This window comes from Orbicella franksi, chromosome 6, assembly GCF_964199315.1.
Source record: "Orbicella franksi chromosome 6, jaOrbFran1.1, whole genome shotgun sequence".
NCBI classification, from domain to species: domain Eukaryota; kingdom Metazoa; phylum Cnidaria; class Anthozoa; order Scleractinia; family Merulinidae; genus Orbicella; species Orbicella franksi.
Genome location: NC_138150.1, coordinates 17,394,371 through 17,404,411, shown reverse-complemented (window position 1 = coordinate 17,404,411; position 10,041 = coordinate 17,394,371). Strand labels below are relative to the sequence as shown.

The window sequence follows — 10,041 nt, the reverse complement described above, 5'->3', positions numbered from 1 at the left end:
TGACTTCCCGCTCAAGGTTGGTGATGATTCTGCTTCTTGCAGCATTGGTGAAATAATTCCCTTCCAAGAGCTGTGCGATGTATGGCCCATCTCTTCTAAATATCGACGTGGCAACATCCTCAACTTTAAGACACTCTACCGGGACGGCCGTTCTAGGAGGGTACACAAGGCATTGTGGAAGATCATTTCCTAGCGGGTTTCCAACACAGATTCCATAAACTCGTTGGACTTTGTTTTCAGACCGCTTCCTCTTTCTTTCATTTGACTTTCTGCGGTTTTCTTTTTTCCTTCTCCTTTTGTTGATGTGCTGTTTGAGTATGCCTTTGAATATGCTGTTATAATTGCTCTTCTTATTTTCTAGTGCTTCCATGTCCTGCGTGACCTTTGTCAACTTAGCTTCTGTACATTTGATCTGTTTTACATTAAAACTGTGGGCAAATTCTTCGCCCTGCTTTAAAGCAAGCCCATTGGACTGAAAGAGTGTGGAATCGTGTTCCTTTACATCTTTCAATATGACATTCAACTTTTCCACCATTGCTCTGTGCTCTTTGATGGAGAAGTTCAGTTTTCTTCCATCACTGGGCTTCAACTGGTACCCTTGCATGGAAAACTTGCTCGCCCTTTCTGAACAGCCATCCGCACCTAGAAAAATTGCTTCTTTTGCTTGTAAGATGTCTAACTGCCTGGATCATTCAGCTGTAAACCTTTTCTTAAACGACTCGTCGCTTTCGCCATTATTGCGCATTTTGGAATGAGCCTCTTTCACGATGCTCATGTAGTAATGCGCTCTTTCCCCGATTGGATTAACAATATAAAGAAGAACGAGCATGGAAGTGGCAGGCTGGTTTTATCTGACCCAGAGAGCGTTGCTCTATTTGCAGATAAGTTTATTGTCAAATCGAAGTTTGTGGTGGATTATCTTCAGCATCTTGAAGTGCTGGAATTTAAAAGGAAAAAGAGAGCAGAAGAAAAGGCAAAGTTAAGTAGGGAGGAGGATTATCCTTGGACTGAGTTGTGCGAAGATCTAACCAAGCTTAAAAAGCTACGTGTTCCAGAACTAAACAAGTACTCAAACCACCACGGGCTGAAGCAGCATTTGAAAAGCAGCAAGAGTGAGAAAGTAAAGGCAACTGTAAGACATTCATGCTTGCAGCAGAAGAGTCCTCTCAGAGCTGGCCAACCAACACTGAGATATGCCAGGACATTGACACAAAATGACAACAGGGCAAGTGCTGACAGCAGCGAAACGGATGAAAGTGACAATGATGAGTATGAGAGTGATGCCATTGACTCTGGGGGAGAAGATGACTCAAGTGACGTCACTCTTGCATTCATCAATTCAGATGAGGAAGATGCCAATTAGAGGCCAAATGCCACACGCTCAGGGCGAGCCATAACTAGGAGATCCGAAATTGACTTCTCTTTCTTTTGATTTGTTTCTTAAACAACAGCTCTCTGTCGTATAGAGATTGTAAATATTGTCTTCATAGTGAGCACAATAACGTGAAGTAGGGGGATAAAAGAGAAATATTAAAAAAGTTGAAATCTAAATATTGTTTGTTCAATTTTTTTTTTTTGGGGGGGGGGTCATCCCAAAAAATGTCCGCTATAAGGGGGGGCCATGTGAAAAAATTGGTAAGCTGAGGGGGGGTCATGCGATTTTTAAATGGTGCTTCCCAAATCCCACCAGCCCCCCCTCCCTCATAAAAAATGAACGGTCCCTTAAACAAGAAAATGAAATGTTCATTTCACTGATGACTGTAATATTACTAGCTAGACAGCCATGCAGAGAAAATAACGATGAACACAGAGCATCACAGGCCAACTGAGGTTGTAGTAAAAATTAACGTAACCTTGGTTTTCTTATTGGCCAACCGGGACATTCTACTCTTTTTTTAAGCTTCCTTGCGTTACTATAGTGTTCCTTTCATTTTGAACACGCCCATCAATTTTCGTAAATTATAGCATTTATGTCAATGAAGTGAAATATGCTGTTCTAACAGTTGGAACATTTAAATAAAGTTTAGACAAGTCCTCTAAACGTTTGAAATTTCACTTTCCACCCCGACTTCACTGACCTCGTCATCGGTCAAATTTCAATCCTTTCTTTTGTCTAAGCCGAGAAAACTAAAAGTTGTGTATTGAAAACAACTACGATTGTAATATTGACACTACCTACTTTTCCTAGTAAAATGAGCAGCAGTACACTGATAGAGGGGTTGGTCATATCGTGTTCAGTTTTACACGAGGAGTCACAGAGCACTACAACCCACAAGAACCTGAATACACGGCAGAGTCTTTGGGCTACAATCCTCTACAAAGCACAGGTCGAGAATGGTATTATCATCCTGTTGATGAGCTTATTTATCAGGAGTACAGCGACAGAGAAACTGCAAGCTTTAATTTTCCAGCATATGGTGGGCTTGATATAAGGGTAATAAACGCGTGCTCCACAGAAGACAACGAAGAAATGCAGGAAGATCACAAGATCAAGATAGCGCAATGGCTTGGAAGCGACTCAGACCAGCGGCTCTCACAACAATATGGAAATCAATGTACAATGGAGCTTTGATCTCACTTCTGACCGCAATCGTCGTGGGTTTGGTATACATGTCGATCTCTTACGTCTGTTATAACACTTTGCACTGCTGTGAATTTCACTCAGAAACCCAGCCAATTCCAGAGAAAGTACAGTGGATAAGAACAACATCCACCGTGATCTCTTGCGCCTTCCTTTACATCATGGTACTTTACAAGCATGCTATTTCTTTTTCGCTCATATCAATTATTGGGAGTAAAAAGAAAACTGATCCTAGTTTGCTGCCTTATTTACTGTTTGGATTCACTTTATCGTTTTGCTTTACAAGCCCTGGGAATAACTCATTCGCAGGTTTCCTCTTTACAGAAGATTCCACTCAACATTTTGTTTCTTCTCAGTGTATGTTGGCAAGTCTATCTTCTAACGAATCACCTTTGCATACGGTCAAGGAGACGCCGGGTCACTTTGTTCTTCCAAATGATAATGCCCGGCTGTTTGTGTTTCATATTTGCCATCATTACCCCCTCTTTTATTTACCCAGTCTACAACAAGGAAAACAAAGAGGGCAAACTGCTAATTGCACTCTTCACTCCTCTCATTGCAGTCGTTCTCAAAGCAATCTCGCGAATTTCTGTCCAGTGGTTGTGGAACATTGCCCATCCGGGATATTCGTATGTCTTACTGGTGCCGTTATATTGTGGCTCAGCGGTTATACTTCGAATTTTACAAGCGGATCTTGGCAGTTTGCAACCAATCGCCATTCTTGGAATAATTCACGGCGCTGCAGAAGTCATTGAACGAAGTACCATGGTTGTGATTGATCACATTTGTCACGTAATCTGGAAAAGAACATCAGCTCCTTGGGGAAGTTTTCGTACTCCTCGCCGTGAGAGACTAATGGCTGATATCGCTATCATGAGCATGTTGTATGAATCAACTGCTATAGTGTCTGTGAACGGCTTTCTGTACTTGTATCAATTTATTTACTTACAAAACGATTCTTTTTTAAAGTTGCTGCAGTCTTTCGCCTTTCATACTTCAGTTCAGCTGGCGATCGAGTGGTTTTTCACTAGCGTCTCTCTAGCGATCGAGACTCGCTATCAGAATATGGCTGTCATGGCTGTTTGGCGAAGAAGATGGAAAAGACATGTTTTAGTCGCGATAGTGAATGTGGTACCATTAGCTTTCTGGACAACTGGAAACCTTTTAGTAATCGTACATGAACGCTTCAATGTGTCCGTGAACCAGCCTTGCAAAATGCCGTTTTCTTGACGGTTAAGAAACTTAAAAAGCCTCCTCGTTTATCTGAACAACCTATACAGCAAGCGATCTCCTTAATGATCATTATGACCAAACGCTGAGGAGTCAATAATTACGAGGACATTATCATCGCATATCATCTGAATAGGTTCTTTATCATACAGTCATAGAATAATAGGTTCTACTCGCCCCAGAATTTCGAACTGACGAAGCCACGGGGCCAAACGTTCAAAGTAGTGAGGTTTCAACCCGTATGAGTCTTGGTAGCACAGAGCGCAATGAACTACACATTATTAGTAGAATTCTACTAGTATACTACTGCAAATGCTGCAATCTGATTGGCTGAGCTACTCGTATTCTATCAGCCATTAGAGTGCAGTGGCTGTCCGTCGTCCATGAAATGCGACGTTTTTATAATTTTTCTGAAGTTAATTTTGGAAGAAAGTTTACATGTAAACGGATAATTAGATTATTCGCTCTCGATTTCTATGAGGCGATAGTTGATTCGGCCTTCGGCCTCACCAACTATCATCGCATAGAGATCTCGAGCTAATAATCTCATTCTTAATTATCAGTGAATTTGGTTTCGAAAGTCATACATTTCACCAAGAGACCATGATCTTGATTTCACTAAGTAATTTTGGCTGTTTACTGCTGTTGGTGTCGTTGACGCATCAACGACATAATTGTTTTGGTTCTTCTTCCGCCAAGTAAGTAAGTAAGTAACCTTTATTTAAACACGATAAGTAATTAAGCTCGCAGCTTGTGGGGTCGTGTGTAAATAAACAATAAAGAATAATTACAAAATAAGAATTAAAAAATTTACAATGTAAGATCTAATCTAGTTTAAATAAAAATTTGCAGCTAATAATAATTAACCTAATTATTAACATTATATGACTAATAAACATATACCAATGGGCAGTCGAGTCATCTTCTGCAGTATATATTCGCAAAGCTAACGTCCCTGACCAAATTAAGATTATTGATCATTTTAGAGAAGCTGTTTACACTGATCGTTCATCGGCATCCAATCGGTAAAAAATTCCACAGAATTATAACTCTGTAAGATACGGAGGATTTCTTGATATTTAATTTAAAATGAGGGATTTCCAGCCTTGACTTTTTAGGTGATTCTTGTTTAAACAAGAAAATGAAATGTTCATTTCACTGATGACTGTAATATTACTAGCTAGACAGCCATGCAGAGAAAATAACGATGAACACAGAGCATCACAGGCCAACTGAGGTTGTAGTAAAAATTAACGTAACCTTGTTTTTCTTATTGGCCAACCGGGACATTCTACTCTTTTTTTAAGCTTCCTTGCGTTACTATAGTGTTCCTTTCATTTTAAACACGCCCATCAATTTTCGTAAATTATAGCATTTATCTCAATGAAGTGAAATATGCTGTTCTAACAGTTCAGTAAAACAATTAAATAAAGTTTAGACAAGTCCTCTAAACGTTTGAAATTTCACTTTCCACCCCGACTTCACTGGCCTCGTCATCAGTTAAATTTCAATCCTTTCTTTTGTCTAAGCCGAGAAAACCAAAAGTTGTATATTGAAAACAACTACGATTGTGGTACTGACACTATCTACTTTTCCTAGTAAAATGAGCAGCAGTACACTGATAGAGGTGTTTGGTCATATCGTGTTCAGTTTTACACGAGGAGTCACAGAGCACTACAACCCACAAGAACCTGAATACACGGCGGAGTCTTTGGGCTACGATCCTCTACAAAGCACAGGTCGAGAATGGTATTATCATCCTGTTGATGAGCTTATTTACCAGGGGTACAGCGACAGAGAAACTGCAAGCTTTAATTTTCTAGCATATGGTGGGCTTGATATCAGGGTAATAAACGCGTGCTCCACAGAAGACAACGAAGAAATGCAGGAAGATCAACGACATCAAGATAGCACAATGGCTTGGAAGCGACTCAGACCAGCGGCTCTCAGAACAATATGGAAATCAATGTACAATGGAGCTTTGATCTCACTTCTGACCGCAATCGTCGTGGGTTTGGTATACATGTCGATCTCTTACGTCTGTTATAACACTTTGCACTGCTGTGAATTTCACTCCGAAACACAACCAATTCCAGAGAAAGTACAGTGGATAAGAACAACATCCACTGTGATCTCTTACGCCTTCCTTTACATCATGGTACTTTACAAGCATGCTATTTCTTTTTCGCCCATATCAATTAATGGGAGTAAAAAGAAAACTGATCCTAGTTTGCTGCCTCATTTACTGTTTGGATTCACTTTATCGTTTTGCTTTACAAGCCCTGGGAATATCTTATTCGCAGGTTTCCTCTTTACAGAAGATTCCACTCAACATTTTGTTTCTTCTCAGTGTATGTTGGCAAGTCTATCTTCTAACGAATCACCTTTGCATACGGTCAAGGAGACGCCGGGTCACTTTGTTCTTCCAAATGATAATACCCGGCTGTTTTTGTTTCATATTTGCCATCATTACCCCCTCTTTTATTTACCCAGTCTACAACAAGGAAAACAAAGAGGGCAAACTGCTAATCGCACTCCTCGCTCCTCTCACTGCAGTCGTTCTCAAAGCAACCTCGCGGATTTCTGTCCAGCGGTTGGGGAACATTGCCCATCCGGGATGTTCGTATTTCTTACTGGCGCCGTTATATCGTGGCTCAGCGGTTATACTTCGAATTTTACAAGCGGATCTTGGCAGTTTGCAACCAATCGCCATTCTTGGAATAATTCACGACGCTGCAGGAAGTCATAGAACGAAGTACCATGGTTGTGATTGATCATATTTGTCACGTAATCTGGAAAAGAACATCAGCTCCTTGGGGAAGTTTTCGTACTCCTCGCCGTGAGAGACTAATATAATGGCTGATATCGCTATCATGAGCATGTTGTATGAATCAACTACTGTAGTGTCTGTTAACAGATTAATGTACTTGTATCATTATATATACTTAAAAGACGATTCCGTTTTAGAACTGCTGCAGTCCCTTGCTATCGCAACTTCAGTTCAACTGGTGATCGAGTGGTTTTTCACCAGCGTCTCTCTCGCGATCGAGACTCGCTATCAGAATATAGCTGTCATGGCTGTTTGGCGAAGAAGATGGAAAAGACATATCTTGGTAGCGATTGTAAATGCAGTGTCTTTGGCTATGTGGATTAGCACGAATCTTTTAGTAATTCTACATGAGCGCTTTGAAAAGTCCTCATATCAGCCTTACAGAATGCCGTTCACTCAGGGAATGTCTGTCAAGACAAGATACCGTAATGATTCGATTTAGTGCTCTCCTTGCAACAGGCCATTTTCGAGTTTCCCCTTGCCTCTGTGTCAAAACGAGTGCTCGTGACGTGCCAAACCATTCATATGAAAATGTGTTCCACCTACTGGTTCATTTTCATGCGAATCAAATTCATTTTCATATGAAAGGTTTTCAACGTAGACTCGTTTTGATACAGAGGCACGTGGTAACTCGGAAATGGCTTATTATATTGCCCCATAGCGAAAGAGGGGGGGAGGGGAGGGAGGGTTCCAGACATTGACATACAACCCTAGTTAGACTGATAAGACAAATGAATCATATATATCCAGTGAGTAGTCTGCCTTCTCATCAGTCTCATCATTATGTTCAACAAATTTTTTATATGGAATAATGAACGAAATGGTGTTCTTACTATAAGAACCCCCATTGTTTGTTACAGCTCTTGAGTTGAAGTATCTGCGCTTTTTCATCGAGGTGTTGTATAACAGATGCAATATTCAAACAGAAATAAGCTCCTCTTCCCTAATAAGGGTCTGATAAGCGTTCCATCTCAATTAAGCGCCTTCTTTGAGCTACCAAAAGTAAATTAGCACTAAATCTAATTACGGTACCAAGGAACAGTCCGAAAATATGATGGGCGACCCAAAATCAATCACCTACGCTGTTTTCTCGACTGTCCTGCGTTGGGTTTTTCTTATTTTCATAGGTCCCAGTGTTATCGTTTTCAAAAGTAACAGAAAGAACTCACTGACAACTCTAACAGACAGCTGTTAGAGCTGTGTTTTATTGCTTAAGAGTCGGCATGATTTGTAATTATACTACAATATTAAACTACAGTAGCTTTAACTTAGTTCAATTAGTAACTTATTCAGTTTTAATACGTGTTACCGCCAAATATTTTATGGTTTTTAATTTCCTTTCTAGCCTTTAAAGTTTCTTTGTATTAATCATAGGACGTCCTTTTTTGTGGTTATTTTCGCGGATGTGTTTGTCCACGTACGGTTAACGAAACAAAGAAATCTATTATGCTTTGTATTAGGTAATATTTCTTCTAACGTGTTCAAAAAACAGTTCTAGTCAACGTGTCATCGTGTTAAGATCAAACTCTTAGGCTCAACTCAACGCCTGTGAAATCCCTCACGCGGACACAGAAGTACGTTTTTTCATTATTGAATGTCTTTTATTGTCTTTGCATTACCAAACGTTTGTTTCCTAAGTATGTAGTAGTTTTCTAGCTAGCCTAATTGTAGTTTCTACTTCGTTATTTGTTTCTTAGTTTTCGAAACCGTTTCACCGTTTTCACCGTTTCTTAATCGTTTCTCAACAACGCTTCTTTACGACGCTTCTATACATCGCTTCGATATTTGATTCGTTACGCTTCGCATCATCTGTGTACATCGCTTCGCTTCAATAAATGCTGTTTACAATAAACTGTGTCACGAACATTATTCTGGGGAATGTTTGAAACGCGTTTAGAATCTGTGACAACGAGAGGATACGTGATTCACAAAACCGTTCTGTGAGTAACGTTAAGTTCTGCGCTCACAATACGATTTGTCAATTACAAGTTTAAACCTAGTTTAAGTTGAGAATTTCAGTCCGTTTTGACCATAAAAAGGTAATTTCTTCAAAATAAGAAAATTACTGTTTAAGCGTTTTGAAGGCGTATCAGACACAAATATCAGGATATTTAATGAGATATTTCCATGATTGTTTCCGGGAAATTTAGGAAATGTGGAAATATTTGTAACTTTTGATATTTGGGGATATTTCCTAAACTTTGTTTTCGATCAGAAAATTGCTCAATACATTGCAGTACTAATCCAGCTTTGCGGTTCTTATCTGGAAAATGTATTCCAGGTCGGTCATTCTCCAAAATGGCGGCCGATGAGAACTGCTAGCAGCCTGAATCGCCTAGGATTCTTGGTGTCCTTTTTTCTACAATAGTGTCGTAATATATCAAACTCGAAAGACCGTGTTTGACCACATTTCCAAACACCGAGAAGAGTGTTGAAATTACGACGCGCAGCAGAGTACATTTGACGAACGTCGAGGTGTTTGGAAATGTGGTTATTATAAACACTTTCTTGAGCGTTTGATATATTTTCTCAATCGAATCTAAACTAAGGAGAAAACGAGGAAATAAAATCGTAGAAATCTATGCTAATTAAGATCAGATATCCAAACACCCTCACGGTCATGATTTTGTGTTTAAACTTGAGGCATTATTAATGAGTTTGAGAAGTAAAGAGATTAAGTATACAGTTCTTCAGCTTCTACAAGTGACATAATTCATTCAAATTGTGTTCTGAAAAAAAAAAAAAGATAGTTGGAGAGGTTTTCAGGATATTTAGAAAAACGTTTCCGAATTTCCGGGAAGATAGTTTGACGATATTAAGTGATATGGTGGATAGGCCTAGTTTTTTTTACCCGAGCAACGGTCAAAGTGTTTGAATAACAAGTTGATCGTAGAAAAGGGGTGGCTGTAATTGGGGTTCCAGTAGTTTCAGCTTTTCTATCGTATTTATGTCAACAATAAATGTGCTAACCAGTTAAGTTAGTATTTTAACTTTTTTTTTTACGACAACTGCAGAAATTCTCGCACGCTCATTGGCTAATTTTCATTGTCAATAAGCGGACAGACACATGAGTTTATAACTTATGCGATGCGTCAACGAACGAGAGCAGGCAATTTAACCATTTTTTTATCGTAAAAAACAAATTGACGTCAGTGTTTTATGCGTCGGTCTTGTTATTGACAATGAATTTCGTCATAACATTGCGGATCCACTCGGCTATCGTCTCGTAATTCAACTATGAATATAAAACAACTTCTGTGCTATTTACAATTTTGTTCATTACAGTGCCCAAATAGCTCTATAGGACCAATCCTGAAGAACTTCAGTAAAACAAAGTTGATGGATCAGTCAGTTAATTGGTGATGATTGAGTGGTTAATAGTATAACATTACAATTAATC

General features: G+C 39.4%; 1 pseudogene; it reads left to right on the top strand.

Annotated features, from left to right (window-relative positions):
- Positions 1-2,192: 2,192 nt before the first annotated feature.
- On the top strand, positions 2,193-3,822 carry LOC145490159 (uncharacterized; annotated as a pseudogene).
- The last annotated feature ends 6,219 nt before the right edge of the window (positions 3,823-10,041 follow it).